This window comes from Rhineura floridana, chromosome 7 (assembly GCF_030035675.1).
Source record: "Rhineura floridana isolate rRhiFlo1 chromosome 7, rRhiFlo1.hap2, whole genome shotgun sequence".
In the NCBI taxonomy this organism is placed as follows: domain Eukaryota; kingdom Metazoa; phylum Chordata; class Lepidosauria; order Squamata; family Rhineuridae; genus Rhineura; species Rhineura floridana.
Window position 1 is genome coordinate 151,128,581 of NC_084486.1, and position 17,687 is coordinate 151,146,267.

The 17,687-nt window shown below is 44.3% G+C and overlaps 1 protein-coding gene across 2 annotated transcripts in view; it reads left to right on the forward strand.

Annotated features, from left to right (window-relative positions):
* LPP (LIM domain containing preferred translocation partner in lipoma) overlaps positions 1 to 17,687 on the forward strand; it is a 226,376-nt gene that overhangs the window by 16,176 nt on the left and 192,513 nt on the right. The window contains exon 1 of one of the 2 annotated variants that reach the window (XM_061637615.1): positions 4,114 to 4,216. The exons of the other annotated variant lie outside the window; for it this stretch is intronic. The gene's annotated coding sequence lies outside the window, so the exon portion shown is untranslated. Of the gene's footprint in view, positions 1 to 4,113; positions 4,217 to 17,687 lie in introns of those variants that run through there. 2 annotated transcript variants of the gene reach the window in all.

A 17,687-nucleotide genomic window follows, 5' to 3' on the forward strand; every position in this document is an offset into this window, starting at 1 on the left:
ACTGAGTTGCGCCCCTTCCCCCCGGAAGCACATGAAGGCTGCTCCTGATGAACCATCACCGACTAGAGGAGATAACACTGCTCTAGATGGGCCAATGACAGCTTTGTATGTGAAATATTTTCATAGGGATGATTTTGGAAGGACCACGGCTCAATGGTAGAACACCTGCCTTGTCTGCAATCCCTGGGATCTTTAGGTAGGACCTGCAGAGACCCACTGACTGAAACCCCAGAGAGACATTGCTAGTCAGCATAAACAGTACTGAACGAGATGGCCCAATGGCTTGGCTTGGTGTAATAAGGCTGTTTCCTACCTTTCTGGAAAAACACCTCCCTGGCATGCAAATGGTCCCAGGTTGGATCCTTGGCATCTCCAGTTAAAAAGTCTTGGGTAGCAGCAGTGCAGGGCAAGACTCCAGTGGCCTGATTCAGGAAGGACGAGGCACTTTCATATGCTCAGTCACTCTGTGTTCCCCCAAAAGGGAGGCCAAGAGATTCCAGTGCAGGGAAATTTTGTTTGTATGCCCTTGCAGTTTCTCACATGGGAACCCTCCGGCCTTGGGCATGCACACATCTGGCGTTAACTCTTCGCTGCTCTAGCCTTGGCCAAAGGCCTGCTTCCACCTCTCAGGGTCGCTGTGTAGAATACACTGCCATGGAGGGCAATGCAGAATCATTCCCCCCCCTCCAGTTTTTGGGAAATTTCCAGGGAAAGTCAAAACTGCTGATGAGTGGAAGAAAGTCAGTAATTAATGTTTAACATTTAAAAATTGTAATGTGTAATGTCTTTGGGCAGCAAGGTTCGCTGCCCAGCATCTTACTTGGAGTTATAAAAAAAGTAATCATTGAGATCTACCAGACCAGAAACTGAGATTCTGATAACTTTTGTAAACTGCCTTGAAGATTTTAAAGGAAAAGTGAGATATAAATCTCTTAAACAAATGTATAACATCAATTCTGAAAGGCGTTTGGGATAGGCTAGAAACATTGAGTTGGGCACTATCTTGAAGATCATCTAGCTCGACCCCTGCTCAATGCAGGAATCTTGCACCCACAGTGTCCTAGATGGATGGCTGTCCAGCCCTGCTTAAATCCAGTGAAGGAGAGCAAACCAACTCCTGCGGCAGTCTGTTCCACTGTTGAACAACTTGCGCCATTAGCTTTCTCCGGCTGTTTAGCCGAAACCTGCTTCCCTGGAATATCTACCCATTGGTAGTATGGACCAAGTCTGCTCCATCTTTTATGAGACAGCCTTTCATATCTCCACTTAAGACCTTTTTTAAAAAAAAAAATCCCAGGCAAATTTTAATTCCAGATGATTTTTTTATTTGCTTATTTTTAGATTTCACTGTCTTGATTGCATTGTTGTGTTTTTATTGTTTTCTTTGCTTTGTAGACCACCCTAGAAAAGTTTTTTGAAGGGTAGGGTGTGAAGGGGATCGCCACCCCAACGGTTTTGTCTCAAGCATCTGATCATTAGAGATATAGTGCCTCTGGCCATGGAGGTTCTGTGTTTAGCCATCCTGATTAATAGCTCTCGGTGGTCCTGTCTAATATGCATGTGTCTAATGTCACATAAACACTGACTCACTCTGTCAAACGGGGGGTCCATCTATTTCAAAGTTTTGTTTTGTTTTTAAGATATATACTTAATCTGCCCTGCTCTCCTCCTGCCTTTCTCCAAAACCTGATACTCAGAGGTACACTGCTTCTGAACATTAGTTTCATTCAGCAATAAAAGCCAAAAGCCTCCCTCCCCCCTTTTAGAAGCTGGCCTAAGCTACTTTAGCTGATTTCATTTCCATTCCACCCATCCTCCGAGGGAGCTGAGGGTGATGCCCATGGTCCCCCCTTTTACGCTCACAACAACCTTGTGAAGTAGGTTTGGCAGAGATGTGACTGTTCCAAAGTCACCCAGTGGCCAAGTAGGGATCTGAACCTGGCTCTCTCCAGTCCCAGTCTGAAACTCTGACCAGTGTACCACTCTGCCTCTAGCAGTCACTGGCTACCAGTCACATCCCCATGTTCTGTGGCCCTTATTTATATGATGGGGTTTCCCTACAAGAACCACAGAATTGGCAACGAGGGCAGTATCGGGGTCACCCTGGTGTTTCTGGTATATTTGATCTGGTTGTGTGAACTTCCTTGACAGCCAACTGTAATTAGGGAAGCTTTCTCAATGATCCACAAAGCAATTACTTAAAATCCAGAAGCCCACACGTTTCTCTGCCTTCCCTTCGGTGGGATGTTTTATTTCCTCAAAAACCGCCTGAACGGCTTGCTTTTCTGCAAAAGCTGTTTGAGTTTCCTGGCGTGAACGTCTCTGCGCCTGACAAAATAAGACAGTTAATCCATCGCAAGGATGAGAGACCATGTGGGTTGGGATGCTGCCAGCGAGGGAGTGAGTGAGAGTGCGTATGGAAATGCATTTTTTTTAAAAAAAAATCTCGGGTTGGCTATTCAGCAGAGACCTGCACCAGGATTGTGCATGTCAGTTTGTCTCCATAGGTTGCATCTCTCTCTGAAATGGTGGCAACGGCTTTGATTCTTTTGTAGCAAATGAATGTGTGTATACACACAAGTGTGCGTGCATGCATGCATCTTAGCTTCTCTCAGTCTTCCTCAAAATAAATATGTCTCAGAGGGATTGTGCTGTCCACACAGATATCTGAGAGGGCTTGTATTGCTGAGAGCCTCAAGCACTGCTGAGCTTGCAAAAGAGTTATCCTGTCATGTTTGTTTTCAGTTTGGGCTGCCTCAAAAACCTAAACAATAAAAAGTCCATTGATATGCCACTTGTCTTAAAATTTACCCAGTGAGGATGAGGGGAAATTTAATCTCAATGGAAACACAGCTAATAGGCCTGTCATGCTTTATGAAATATTGTGATTTCATTTTTTAAAAAACTAAAGTGACATTCTAGTCCTCATGGCTATGGAGAAAATATAGGAAACCTGCAGTTTAGGGCTAAGGGGTAACAACGGATTTTTTAAATTCAGTTTCAGTTTTAAGATACTGTTTGAAGGTCAAGGGCAACAATTAAAACATTCTCATGAGGCTGGGGGGGGGCAGCTCAAAAACTTTGGTTCTGGGAGTAGGGTTTGCACAGTCATGTAGCCCTCTGAATGTAAATTATCTAGTGAGACTGAGGGGGTGGTTGAGAAATTTGGTTCAGTTTGTATTTTAATAGAAACTTACCTAATTTGCACTTTCCAAAACAAGATGTGAAGCGACGCACAACCATCCTTCGAAATATGCACTCCTCTGAATTTTGCAATGCAGTTCTCCAACCAAAAGGTGTGTCCAAAAATGTATATAGCAGGGGAAAGTGTGTATAAAAATGCATGTAGTAGTGACAATCTCGTACAAAAAAGCATTGTTTTAGTGTAATGGCTTGCAAAGCTATGTATATTAGGCAAAATTGTACAAAACAATTTGTTGTTATGTGCCTTCAAGTCGATCATGACTTATGGCGACGCTATGAATCAGCGACCTCCAAGAGCATCTGTCATGAACCACCCTGTTCAGATCTTGTAAGTTCAGGTCTGTGGCTTCCTTTATGGAATCAATCCATCTCTTGTTTGGCCTTCCTCTTTTTCTACTCCCTGCTGTTTTTCCCAGCATTATTGTCTTTTCTAGTGAATCATGTCTTCTCATTGTGTGTCCAAAGTATGATAACCTCAGTTCCATCATATTAGCTTCCAGACAAAACATGTATAGTAGGAGAAATGCACAGTAAAATGTTGCAAATTTTTGTGACAATTTTTTGGGAGGGGGAATTGCAAACTGATGTGGTAATGTGATGAACTGAAAGGAAGACTGGGAAAATGAGGAACTGCATGAAACCAATCCCTAGTGAAACTTCCCTTGGGAGGGAATCCTGTGTAAGATAAACAAAAAGTCTTGGAAAGCAGAACCACCATAGACTAGGCTGTCCCGGTGGACTCTGTCCCCAAACTGATATTGGGATCCGCCCTATGTTTTTTCACCTGCCCTATTCTCTTTCTGAGTGCAAAGTCTGCTGCAAGTTTCCTGTTTGTGTGTGTAACATAAAAGTGTGGCAGGTGGAATGAGGTGGGGACTGGAAGGCAGGGAAGAAATCCTGGCATGCTGTAAGAACATAGGAAGAGCCAGGTTGCTGGATCAGGCCAGTGGCCCATCTAGTCCAGCATCCATAGCCAACCAGATCTCTATCGGAAGCCTATGGCAAGCAGACCGTAAGTGCAAGAGCACTCTCCCCTCTTGCGGTTTCTAGCGGCTGGTATTCGGAAGCATGCTGCCTCTGACCATGGAGGTTGTCAGCTGCTTGTGAGCCACAGGGCAAAAAAGAGGGGGGCAGGAAATGGGACTGGGGTGGGCTGCAGAGGCAGGTGCACTGCAGTGGTTGGATGTGCATCGGGGCACAGCTAGGAGAGGGCAACAGGTGCAGCAGCCTGTATGGCACGGATGGGGGGCTTTTTTCAGTCCAGGGGCCGCATTCCATCTTGGGAGCCGTAACTTTAGAGGAAGGGTGTAGCTTAGCGTTGGAGGATCTGCTTTGCATGCAGAAGCACCCAGGTTCAATCCCCAGTGGCATCTCCAAGTAGGACTGGGAGAGGCTGTCTGTCAGAAATCCTGAAGAGCCTGGAACTAGATGGACCAGTGGTCTGATTTGGTGTGAGACAGCTTCCTGTATTTCCTGGGTAAACCTTCTGGGGGCCACTTGCCAATGGTGGTTGGGCCAGAGGCAAAAACAGGCAGATGAATGGATGTGATGCTTATCTTTGCACAGTAGCCTACAGCCATGCAGAATCAGAGGTGCACATGTGTGCAGGCACACACCCCTCTCTTCATCCTCCACCCAGGCAAGTGAGAGGCACGGTCCCAGTTCAGGGACTCATCTCAGCTGAAGAGAGACATGCAAGGAGGTCATGAAGCAGGAATGGTGATGGGTGTGGCATAGAGATTGGCGTGGGAAGAGTCCTGAGGGCCAGATAGAGATGCCTGGGGGGCCGCATACATCCCGAGCCTGGAGTTCCCCATCCTTGCTTTAAAAGAGCTCTCTCTGAGCATGTGTGGAAGGACACAGCAATGGAACAGGAAGCTGAACTGTGTTTCCTTTAAAATCGTGTGTGTTGCATTTTGGAGCAGAGCAGGAGAAGTGAGATTTTGAAATCAGCCCAGGTTTATCTATGACTCTGATGCATATACATCTCCCTGCCACAATCCTTTTGTAATTGTTTCCTTAAATCTACAGTAGACACTTGAATAAGCCATAGCTTCCTCTTCCAAGGAGTCCTGGGAATTCCAGCTTACTGAATGGGGCAGGACTCCCTCCCATAACACTAGGGATGGGATCCGTCAGCTGGTGCCGGCTCGAAAGCATTCTATTGACCTAACAGGCCGGCATCAATTTGAGTTCGTTTTTTGTCCACAAGACGCTGCTTTTATCGATTTGTTTTTTCCCCTCAGAAAAATATTGATATTTTGAACTGAAGTGTTGAGATTTTGAAAGGAAATGTTGATAAATTGAAGGGAATAAATATTAATATCAATATTTTAGACATGATTTTTTTAAAAAAAATGTTTCAGAAAATAGCTACAGAAAATCACCACATAAAAATCTGATCCATAACAATAGCGAAAAGGCAAATTAATGGAAAGTTCAGTACCAAATCTGAATTGGGTGGAATTCTAGCACATCCCTGCATAACACGCAATTAAATTACTGATACCGTGGCTCTGATGGGTGCTAAACAGCTTGACAAATTGGAAGAATGCAAGATAGGCAGGGAATTCAGCTCTCTTTTGACATCATGCCAAACCAAAGTTGAGGAAGCTTAGCCATGGTTTGGTGTGATGTCTGACTCCATCATTCATGCCTTGTACTCAGCTGCTGCAGCACTTTGCTGAGGCACCAGGCCAGAACCTTGCACCGGTTGTGCTGTTGGTTTGAACCCAGCAGGGTCCGTGCAAGATACAGGGTAGGCCAGCTTTTGCCAACCTGGTGCCTGGTAGATGTTTTGGACAACTTTCAGCACCCTTAACACACTATACTTCCCAGGATTCGCTGAGGAAAGCCATGACTGTTCATAGTGGTATGATACTGCTTTACAAGTATAGTGCAGGTGAAGCCTCAGTGAAGTCGTCTTGTTAGAATCAGAATAGTAGAGTTGGAAGGGGCCTATAAAGGCATCGGGTACAACTCCCTGCTCAATGCAGGAATCCAAATCTTCTGGCTAAGGTGGTGCTCTCGCCTCTTGCCACAGAAGCCACTTTTCTCCCCAATACATTTCCATTCCCTGTCCTGTCCATGGAGGGTAATCAAGCAGCTACAGTTCAGTGGTAGAGCACATTATTTCCAAGGGCCAAGGTTCAGTCCCCAGCATCACCCTTTGAAAAACTGTGGGTAGTGGAGCTATATGAGGACTAGGGAGGGGGTTTGCTGCATGGTTCCAATCTGCTTGCATTCCAATAGTCTGTCATTTAATCCCAAGCCGCCATTTCTTTGTTCTCGCGTGCTCTCACACTTGCCGATTCGATCTGCTGTGCATGTTTTTGGGTGATTCTATCCATGGTTTATTTTTTTTATTTTTTTGTGGCCAAAATTCCGTAGTTATCAACGTCAGGAGCCATTGAGGTCTCAAGGTATTATAATGAATGTTAAAGGCTTGCATATATGTTGTTTTTCATCTGTTCTTTACCAATGAAGGGTGGATCTCGAAGACCCTCTGGGAAGAGAGAAACAGTTTCCCCTTCCTCTTACAAGTGCAAAAGCGTCGAAAGTTACCCAATTGGAGCCAAATGATCTCAGGCTTATGAACGGATTACCCTTTCCCCTTAGGACGATCTAGATTCAAAATTGGCTTCATTGGGAACATTTCTGTAAAATACTAAGGTTCCAAAATTTGGGGAAGTGAGGGGGCGTGAGAGTAGAGAAAAATGGGGCTAAAAACTAAAAGTCTTTTAACGTGAGACCTATCCCAGTCTGCGTCTGTGTTCGAATTGCTTTTTCATATCTTCTTAAACCTTCTTTTTAAAAATATTTTTACTCTTAGAAGATGTTTTGAAAGCTTTTTTAAAAAAGAAATGTTTTTAAATATGTTTTAATGTGTTTTAAAGTTTGTTTTTATGATGTTTTAAAGTTTTTAGTGCTTTTGTTTGCTGCCCTGAGCTCCTGCTGGGAGGAAGGGCGGGATGTAAATCAAATAATAAATAAATAAATAACGAATGGACGAACCCAGGAGGCTTCACAGCACAGGTATTTGCAAGTACAGTAACACACAGTTTTAAATTGGCTAATTGAAGCTGCTTTTCCTTGTTAGCAATGCCTGGGGCTTGGCGAGCGGTTGATTGACAAGTGATGGAGGTTACAAGGGCATGAAACACTCGCTTCTTAATGGAAATGTGCCATTTACGGAGTGTTATGAAAGTAACTCAATGTAAAATAGGGGGGAAAGTTTGAAAGAATAAATTCTTGCCGATTTGCAGCTGCAAAATCTGTGCTGATTACATCCGCGGCCCACAGCAAGAAATAGGTGCCGGTCCGGAAAGATGCGAACTATCAAATTCAGCTGGAATCTGGTGCCAGATCTGATTTGGCGGATATTCTCCCCCATCCCTAACAAGGACCCTGTCTTGCAGTGACCCCTCCCAGACTGCAGGCAATAATAATAATAAAAACAAGATGGCCCAATGGTCTGATTAGATATATAAGGCAGTTTCATAGACATGCATACGTAAGGAGATCACTGCTGCCAGATCAGACCAAAAGTTCACCTGTTGAGGGATGGAGATAGAATGAGATCATATGTGGAGTTACGTAGTTCTGTCTTGATTGAGCTTCGCCCACATCAGACTTCCCCTTGCACCGGGCACTTGCTTGTGCCTGAACCCCTCATGCATCCTTGCTTGCTTTCTTTTTTTTAAAGCCTGACTAATTACTGTACTGTATATCTAAAATTATATGCAAAATGCATGTTATATGTATAATATGTATAAAAGAGTCAAGCCCCACACAGTATTATAATTCTCAGCATAATTTTGTAAGTATTAATACGTAAATATTTTTATACAGTTATATGCATTGTTGTATGTATCTATCTATCTGTTTGTTTGTTTATTTGTGATTTGATTTATATCCCGCCCTTCCTCCCATCAGGAGCCCAGGGTGGCAAACAAAAGCAGTAAAAACACTTTAAAACATCATAAAAACAGACCTTAAAATACATTAAAACACAACAACTTTAAAAACATTCTTTAAAAAAGCTTTAAAAACATCTTAAATAAAAAGGGTTAAAAAACATTGTTTAGAAAAAATGTTTTTAAAAAAACATATTTATGTCTGGTGTGGGCAATCTTTGGCCCTCCAGATGTTGCTGAACTACATCTCCCACCAGCCCCAGCAAGCACGGCCAATGGCCAGCGATGATGAGAGTTGTAGTTCACCAACACCTGGCGGGACAGAGGTTCCCCACACGTGATATATGTGCTAGCTACTTTAGGAAACCTGGAGTGTATTTGCGTATAATCTAATATTATTCATGTTTGAGAATAATGTTTGTAGTTTTAGCAGAGTCAGTAAAAAACCAAACCAAACCACCTCGCTTCAGTCCAGATCGTGACAGCAATTAGGAAAAAAATCCATGCAGATAAGCTCAGTATTGAGGTTTTCAGAAAATCCCATCCTTATTTCTGTTCTCACAGTGGCTAACCAGATGCCTGTGAGAGGAACAGAAGGAGGACATGAGCCCAATAGCACCTTGCTGGCTCATATACGTTCATGGCCATTAGCCGTGGTAGGTGGGAAGCCTCACCTTGGCAGGCCTTTGAGCAAGGCACTCTGTCGTTGGCCCTCCTCTGGTCTGCCTCCTCAGTGTGGAGTATCCAGGGAGCTCTTGTCAGTGGGCCCTTTTGGGAGTGGGGGCAGAAGCCCATCCCTGCTGATCCCTGATGGGCAGCCTAGTCTCCCCCCCCCCCTGGTTTTGAAAGACAGAACATTTCTCTTCCTACTGTCAGCAAGGTATACATCCCACCTTCAGGACCCGCTTGTGGATTTTGCGGAGGCACCTGGCCAGAACATTGCGCTGTTGGGTTTGAACCCAGCAGGGTCCTTCTGAAGTCCCTAGGCTGCACATTCTTACAACCTGACCTGCATTGGCTGCATGTTGAACATCTTGTCTGTGCTCCCTGGCTGTGCACAGATCTATATATAACTCTCCTCAGTGGGAGGTATTTTGGCTGATACACTCGGCAGTTATGAGCCGCGGCGAGAGATTTAAAAATATCTTGCTGAGAGCACACGGTGACAGAAGCCATCGAGAGAGGGGGCGTGGCAGAGACCACAAAAAGAGGCTCACGGGAGGGAGAAAAAAAGCTGCGCTTCTTGCTATTACTCCCAAGCGTTTGTCTGTTGGATTATGTGTTACTTCTGCCTCCTGGCAAGATGAGCGAGGCTTGCTGTTTCCTTCTGCCAGAGACGTTTCGTGCGTCCAGGCAGGGAGCAGCTGCCTGTCTTGTCTTTCCTCCTAATTCCCACTTAACTGGTTTTGATCTCAGGGGACAGCATTAAGGGGTCTTTGGAGCCACTAGAGAGGGAGAGAGAGGGCTGGGACGCTCCCAGGTTTAGTCAAGTGCAAGGCTGAAAGAAAGTGGCTATGGTAATCCTCTCAAGCGAGGAGGACGGATTGGTTTTGTTTTCAGAGAACTGGGTAGCTGGCTGTTTTTTCAAAGGTGGCTTGCTTGCTTGCTTCAGAGAAGCCCATTCCAGGACAATGGTGCTTGATGAGATAGGGTTCCCTTGATGAACATAATTTCAGCCAGAAGGTAGTCCGGATGAGTGTACACAGAGAGGCTCAAGCTACAGATGATGTTCATTGCATGTCATTCCTCCCCCCCCCCCGGGGGGCCCTCCAGACTTCCTTTTTTGTGCTTTCCTGATGGCATCGGGGTGGTTATACACAATCCATTTTTCAATTCTGTTTGCGCCTGCAAAAGTTTTGGGGTGGACATACCGCTTCTTTTCTGCTCTGTCCTGTAGCTTCCTGCTGAAATCCTGTAACATTTCGCACCACAAATGCTCCAGGTTTGCTTGCTTGTTTTGTCCTGCTTTTATTGTCCTGCTTTTATTGTCCAGATGGCAACATGGCAGTAACATTGGGGAAATATTGCAGAACAACTAGTAGAGCGGAATGATGTGTGGACAGTCCAGTATAAATCCACCACTAATTATTTTTGTGTCAATGACATGTTGCAGAATACCCCTGCATAAAACCTACCACGGTCTTTTCTTTCTCACCCTTCCACCCCCAAAGCAGCCTTCACGGCTGCAATCTCCAGTCCGGGGTGGGAGTGGAAGGGGGTCAGCATCTTACCACTTCTTTCACTTCCAGATTGACCACTTCCAAGCTGCATTTTGGCTCCATGGAAGCATAAAAAAGGGTACCACTGTCTTTTCTTCCATGGGGATGAAAGCAGTTTCGGGCATTGCTTTGGAAGATTTCCTGAAGACTGTAGACCCTTGGATCTGATCCACTAAAGCAGTTCATGTATTTCGTAAAGCGATGCATTTTTTTGAGCAGTACTCTTTCTTGGGCGATGGGGAAACAAAGTAAAATGCCAAGGGGTGTGTGTGTATTCATAATGGGCCAAGATGGGTTACAACATGCCGAAATATTTTTTACCACTGGCAATGTACATTTTACCATCTATTTGGCATTTGCAAATAGTATACTAGTGGTAGCTGTAAACCCACAATCTTGATTTGAAAGAGTGATTTAATTCCCAGGGACATTTTTCCACCTGAAGATATGAAGCTGTTTTATACAAGGCCAGGCTATCTGCCCATCTGGTCAGGACTGCATACTCTGGCAACAAATATTCATATTTGTGAATATTTATGAGGAGAGACGGAAAGAACTGGGCATGTTAGCCTGGAGAAGAGAAGACTGAGGGGGGATATGATAGCACTCTTCAAGTGCATGAAAGGTTGTCACACAGAGGAGGGCCGGGATCTCTTCTCGATCATCCCAAAGTGCAGGACACGGAATAATGGGCTCAAGTTGCAGGAAGCCAAATTTTGGATTAACATCAGGAAAAACCTCCTAACTGTTAGAGCCATACAACAATGGAACCAATTACCTAGAGAGGTAGTGGGCTGTCCGACACTGGAGGCATTCAAGAGGCAGCTGGACAGCCACCTGTCGGGAATGCTTTGATTTGGATTCCTGCATTGAGCAGGACTCAATGGCCTTGTAGGCCCCTTCAAACTCTACTATTCTATGATTCTAGGAATGCTTTGATTTGTATTCCTGCATTGAGCAGGGGATTGGACTTGATGGCCTCATAGGCCCCTTCCAACTCTACTATTCTATGATTCTATGATTCAGGGTTTTAGATAGAGCGGGGATTTTTCCATCATCTTCTGCCAAATTGTTTTTTAATCTGGAGGTGCTGGGGATTGAACCTGGGACCATCTGCATGAAAATCATGTGCTCCCCCTCTTCCAATTTCAAGGTGTTGTGTCAATGTCAATTTACGATGGTAAGAATGGGGAGAGTCAGAATGATGTGACCAAGATGGGTGGGAAAAGCTGTGAAGGTTGTATGATTGTACTGGGGTTGGGGGAGTGATGAGTTATTGGATTGCAGACCAGACTCTGGGACATTGCTATCCCAGAGTTCCTTGTATATCCACATGCATTTGGTCACAGGAATCACTGTGGGAGTCTGAAAGAAGTGTTGGAACTGTCTGTAAGAGCTACTTTGACCTGTCTACCTCAAACAGACCAGTGGCTATTTGGCCATCGGTCAGATGGGCAATGAAGGCCTAAATCGGTGGTGGATCAAAGATAGCTCATGGTCCACTGATGGTCCACTGGTGGATTGCTTCGTGCCCTACGGCTGCAGGGATTCTTGCAAAGAATGTTGGGTTAAGTAGGCTTTGATCTATGTTCCTGTCTGAGTGCAAACCTAGGATAGCTTAACACAGATTAGTTGTGCCTTTTCTGTTCAGAGATTTTGATCCTGCACTCTTCCTTTCTACATTTAAAACTTGGTGGTGTGTCACAGGGATTCTAGTAAGCAAAAAGGAAGGAGACCACATAAAAATGGAATTCAACCTGTCCATGTCCTATAGAAATACTGAAAGTCACGGGTACAGTGGTTTGTAGGAATCTAAGGGAATATATGGAAATGACGAGGCTCTGTTGTTTTAGCTCAAAATTGTGGTCTTATTTCTCTGCCTTCAGAGTTTGCTCAAATCCTTAAGGGCAGTTGAGGACAACTCCGAATGTAGAAGGTTCAAATCTCTCTGAGGCTCTCCCTAGCGACGGAATCCAGTTAGCATATCATGGATGTTACCAGGAATTTGGGCCTCAGTAAAAATTGAGGGGGAGGTGGAAAAAATGACTCCTGCCACAGTTGGGGCACGGGTTAGCTGTGGCGTGAAAGATGAATAAGGGCAGAGATGGGTGACAACACCTATGTAAGAGGACTTTGTTCCCTCTCCCATGTGTCTGTCTCTGGTTTGGAGGCTGGCGGCAGCTGCGAGAGCCAGGGCACATCTTGTACATTCCCCTGGCTTCTCGGAGACCATGATGTAAGTCACCCGTCCTCAGTCTCCATTGTAGGAGGGCACGAGCCAAGCTGGGAGACGAGAGCAGCGATGGCAGTTTTATGTTCCACTCTCAGGCATATAACGTAACGGGACACTTAATTATGATGACACCTGCTCCGTTCCTCAGTTTCCACTCCCTGGAGTGAGACGTGAGCTTGTTTAGCCAGCCGGTCGTCACCGCGGCCTGTAAACAGGATGGGCTCTGGGTGGTTTCTGCTTAGTGTTGTCAATGTAACCTCAGAGCCATCTTCCCAGGGAGAGCTGACACTTGAAAATAATCTCTCTCATCATGTGCCTTGGCTGAGCTCCTCTCCAGAGATGCTTCTGACTTTGTTCACACCATCGCACGGCTCCCTCTTCAGGGCTCACCGGGGGCTTAGCCCCAGAACCTCTTTTGAACTGGTGTGTCAAATCTACCCTGTATAATATTAAAAAAGGTGACTCTTTTTCCAGGTTGGTCTGTTATGTTTGATTTTTATGGCCTGTTTTCTTTATTAAAAAAATCTGTCTTAACTCTCTAACAAATATCAGAACAAATGTCAGAGCCCTGCGGGAGGAGGCCAAAGGCCTCTCTGGGCCAGCACCTGTTCCCCACGGTCAGGGAAGGGCAAACCTGGCCATTTTGGTTTCTCTTAGCTTCTCATTTTTTCCAAATCATAAGTCTGGTTCTCTGCATTTCCATGTCAGTGATTTTTTTTTAAAATCCTCATGAAAATTCATCAGCATTTTAGTGTGAATTTCTCCTGATATATGCATTTTTATATGCAAATTTCCTTAAAGCCTTTTTTGTGTTATTTTCACTAATATTTGTATTTTTAAGAGCTCTTTACCCTAGTATATTCATTTTACTTGACTGCTTTGAAACATAGGGACATGGGGAGTTTCCTTTTTCCGAGCCAGATCCACTGGTCTGCCAGCTCAGGATTGGCTACACTGGCAGGCAGCAGCTCTCCAGGGTTTCAGGCAGGGGTCTCTGCTGGCCCTGCCTGGAGATGCCTGGGAGGAATTGCACCTGGGACCTTCTGCATGCAAGGCAGATGCTCTAGTAAAAGCAGATAAGAGAAAAATCAACTCATTTGAAACATGGTGTTGGAGAGCTTTGCGCATACCATGGACTGCGAAAAAGACAAATAATTGGGTGTTAGAACAAATTAAACCAGAACTGTCACTAGAAGCTAAAATGATGAAACTGAGGTTATCATACTTTGGACACACAATGAGAAGACATGATTCGCTAGAAAAGGCAAAAATGCTGGGGGGGAAAGAAGGAAGTAGAAAAAGAGGAAGGCCAAACAAGAGATGGATTAATTCCATAAAGGAAACCACAGACCTGAACTTACAAGATCTGAACAGTGTGGTTCACGACAGATGCTGTTGGAGGTCACTGATTCATAGGGTTGCCATAAGTCATAATCGACTTAAAGACACATAACAACAACAAGAATTTATATTGATTGTTTATGTTTATATCAGTAATTTCAGATATGCAGACGATACCATACTCTTAGTAGAAACCAGTAATGATTTGAAACGAATGCTGATGAAAGTTCAAGAGGAAAGTACAAAAGCAGGACTACAGCTGAAAGTCAAAAAGACTAAAGTAATGACAGCAGAAGATAAATAGAAGCGAAAATGATGAAACTGAGGTTATCAAACTTTGGTCACATCATGAGAAGACCTGATTCACTAGTAAAGACAATAATGCTGGGAAAAACAGAAGGGAGTAGAAAAAGAGGAAGGCCAAACAAGAGATGGATTGATTCCATAAAGGAAGCCACAGACCTGATCTTACAAGATCTGAACAGGGTGGTTCACGACATATGCTCTTGGAAGTCACTGATTCATAGGGTTGTCATAAGTCGTAATCGACTTGGAGGCACATAACAACAACAACAACAAATTGTTTTGGAAAATGCAAATTTGGTAGGCCTGACTTCAGATGTGAATTGAGTTGAATTTCTCCATCCTTATCTTCTGTGACGAACCAGACATCTCTCGGAAGCCCATAAGTAGGACACGAGCTCAAATTTGCACTTCCAAATTTGTTACCATTGGGTGTCCTCCCTGTATCTGCTGCTCTTGCTCTTTTGCCTCTAGCCCCTGAAGCAACGTTACAGCGCTTTCTGTTGCTCCATGAGTGTCTAAAGCAATTCTAAATCCAGACCAGGTATGACATCTTTCAAAAACTCCTGTATCAGCAGGGGGAGGCTATATTCTATTAAAGTCCTTACTACATCAGTTGCTTAACGGCATATTGCTGACACCATGTTCCGTGTGCACTACCAACGGCACATTCTTCAGATCCAAGCTGCTTCCATTTGTGCAGAAGAAGGTTGCTGATTCTCCGATCCCCAGCCCTTCTGCTAAAATACCCTAAAAAACTTGTTCTGGAGAGCAAGAAGACTGCCAAAAGCGGCTGAGGGCAGGTGGGTGAAAGGGAGAAAAATCGACAACCTTCTTGTGTGCACAGAAATACCATTAAGTTCATTCTCTTGTAGCATGATCTTTGGATCCGAGCCATTGGAGATAACGTGTGCCGAGAGACTCACATTTCCAACATCATATTGGGGTTGTACAGTTGGCTCAACCTCTCTAGAGTTAAGTACTGATTTTTGCAGTAACGTAAGAGGACAGGCCAGGCCAGCTGGAGAATTGCAGTGGGTCTGGGGTGATCCACCTATTCAGGAACAGAGAGAAGAATGCCCGCACACTGACTCAAAGCAGGGCATGGATGGCCATGAATTAAGAATTTGACTATTGTGTGGTGGGTGGGTGGGTGAGGCGACAGGCACAGTCTCCATCTTTGCAATTTAAAAAAAGCTTTGAAAGAGACATCAGTTATCTTAAATTTAGACTTCCAATTTACATTTTGCAAGAACGAGCTGGCGTAGACGAACCCAAAAGCAATAGAAATGTCGTTCTTAGACCAAGATCCAAAAATCAGTGTGAATAGCTTGAAAATAAAGCTGGCCAGGAGCCAGTGGGAAAACCAATTTGGAGAGTGTTTTTCTCTCCTCCCAAAATTCTTGAGGCTGAAAAGAGAAGAGAGAAGAAAATAAGGAATCCAAAGGGCTGAATTCAAAGGGTGGGGTGTGTGGAAACCCTGTGTGGGAAAGTTATATTTCGTTCTGTTTATTTTAATACAGGTGCATTTCTTCCAAAGCACCTAACCTGCATTGTTCACCAGCCTACAAATACAGGGGTGGGCACAATCCACTTTTTTTTTTTTTTTGGTGCAGAAGCCCATTGAAATTGCTGGGACTTGTGCAAATGGTGGTTTGTGCCCTTCTTGTTTCTAAAACTTTTTAGGCCAACCTGTTGCCTAAACAGGAGGTGTCAGGGAGCTAGAAACGTAATCCCCAGTTGTGCTAAATTTTCTCATAGTACATGTTTGAAGTAGAACCGCTATTTGAGGACGCCTTCTCTTAAGACTGTTTTGACATGAAGCGTTGGGATGAATGGGGAGGCGTATTTCAGGACTCTGTTGTTGTGTTGAAAACCAAGTGGTGAGTAGACTGGATAGGAAACCTGGCTTTTTTTTTTTTGTCTGCTGTGTGGATGCCTCCGAAATGCAAACATTTCTCTGATTGCAAAGGCATTTCTCGGCTTGCTGATGCTTTGAGCTTGACTGTTCAGTTCATGGAAAACAGGATCGAGTTTCAGCATGCCTGTCTCTAGTAAACACATTGCTAGCCTTTCTGGAAGCTGATCTGACTCAGTGCAAGGCAGCTTTGTATGTTCATTTAGGGGGAGAGGCCATATTTCAGTGGTAGAGGACATCCTTGCATGCAGCAGGCCCTAGGTGCAATCACCAAGCATCTCCAGTTAAAAGGATCTTGGGAAGCACTTCAGGAAAATTTCCTTACCTGCCCAAGCCCCTGGATAGCTGCTGACAGTCATATTAGACAGGGCTGAGGTAGATGGACTAGTACCCTGGTTTGGAAAAGCACTGAGGTATGTTTGACCTCCGTTACAGTGGCTCAATCTGGTATTGCTGCCATTGTGCAGGCCATTCGCTTACTTGAATTTATTACGAATTGTTCTTAGTCAGCGGTTTTCTTTTCTTCCAAATTCAGGGAAATGATTTCCATATTAATTCTGCAGAATGACACCCCCCCATGCCGCCTCACACGTTGCAGAAGATTCTGTGGGCCAGTTCCAGGGCACATGGACCCCCCCTAAAAAACTGACATCCTGAGCGAGAACACACTCAAGACTCTCCTGTGGCTGCACATTTTAGGGGAAGAAGATGGATGCCGTCTTTTGGGAAATTCTGTCCATAATTCTAAGTCATTATATCTAAAACTGTGGCTAAAATGCTGTGGATAGAGCAAGCTTGTAAGACACACCTGTTTGATCTTCTGGAAGTTGGGCTTGCTGACCCTAGATATTTTGGCTGCCGTTACCTGTCGTTTCAGTGCAGCAGGTTTGAATGCTGGCACTGAAAACAGATTACAAGCCTGGATCCTGGATCATATTATGCCATGTTGCATCTTCAGCTTTGCAGTTCCTGTTCTGTTGTTTTGAAATGTAACTGAAATAAAGTCTTTTCTGCTTTTCCATTTAATTTAGTCTGCAGAACACCTACCCTTCTCCTGCACAAGCTGCCACTGAAATGAATGGGAGAACTTTTGTGCAAATGTGCAGATGTGCAACTTCCATTCATTTCAGTGAGAGCTTGTGCAGAGGATGGTTGTGGTGTATTCGGTTGGTAAACTTTGTGTGACCTGCTCTTTTCCATTTCCTATACTGTGGAATTTTATTGGGACAGGTTGATTTAGGGTAGACTTGAGACTCTCAAGAATCCATTGTGAAAAAGCAGGTTACTAGTCCTCATTTGTTGAGTTTGAAATCCACAGCTGGTGCCCACAAAAGGTTTGGGTGCTGCCAATTGATCATATACTCTTAAAAATATCAGAGTTCAGAATAAATCCCATCATTTTGGTGATTATGAACTGTGTTTTAATAGTTGACACAAAACATTTTGACCAAAGAATTTTTAGTTGGGTTTCATGTTTGAGGACTGTGCTTTGCTGAGAATGAGCTAATCTTTCAGGCTTAATAGCATTGCTAAGGTAAAATGTACTCAGGCTT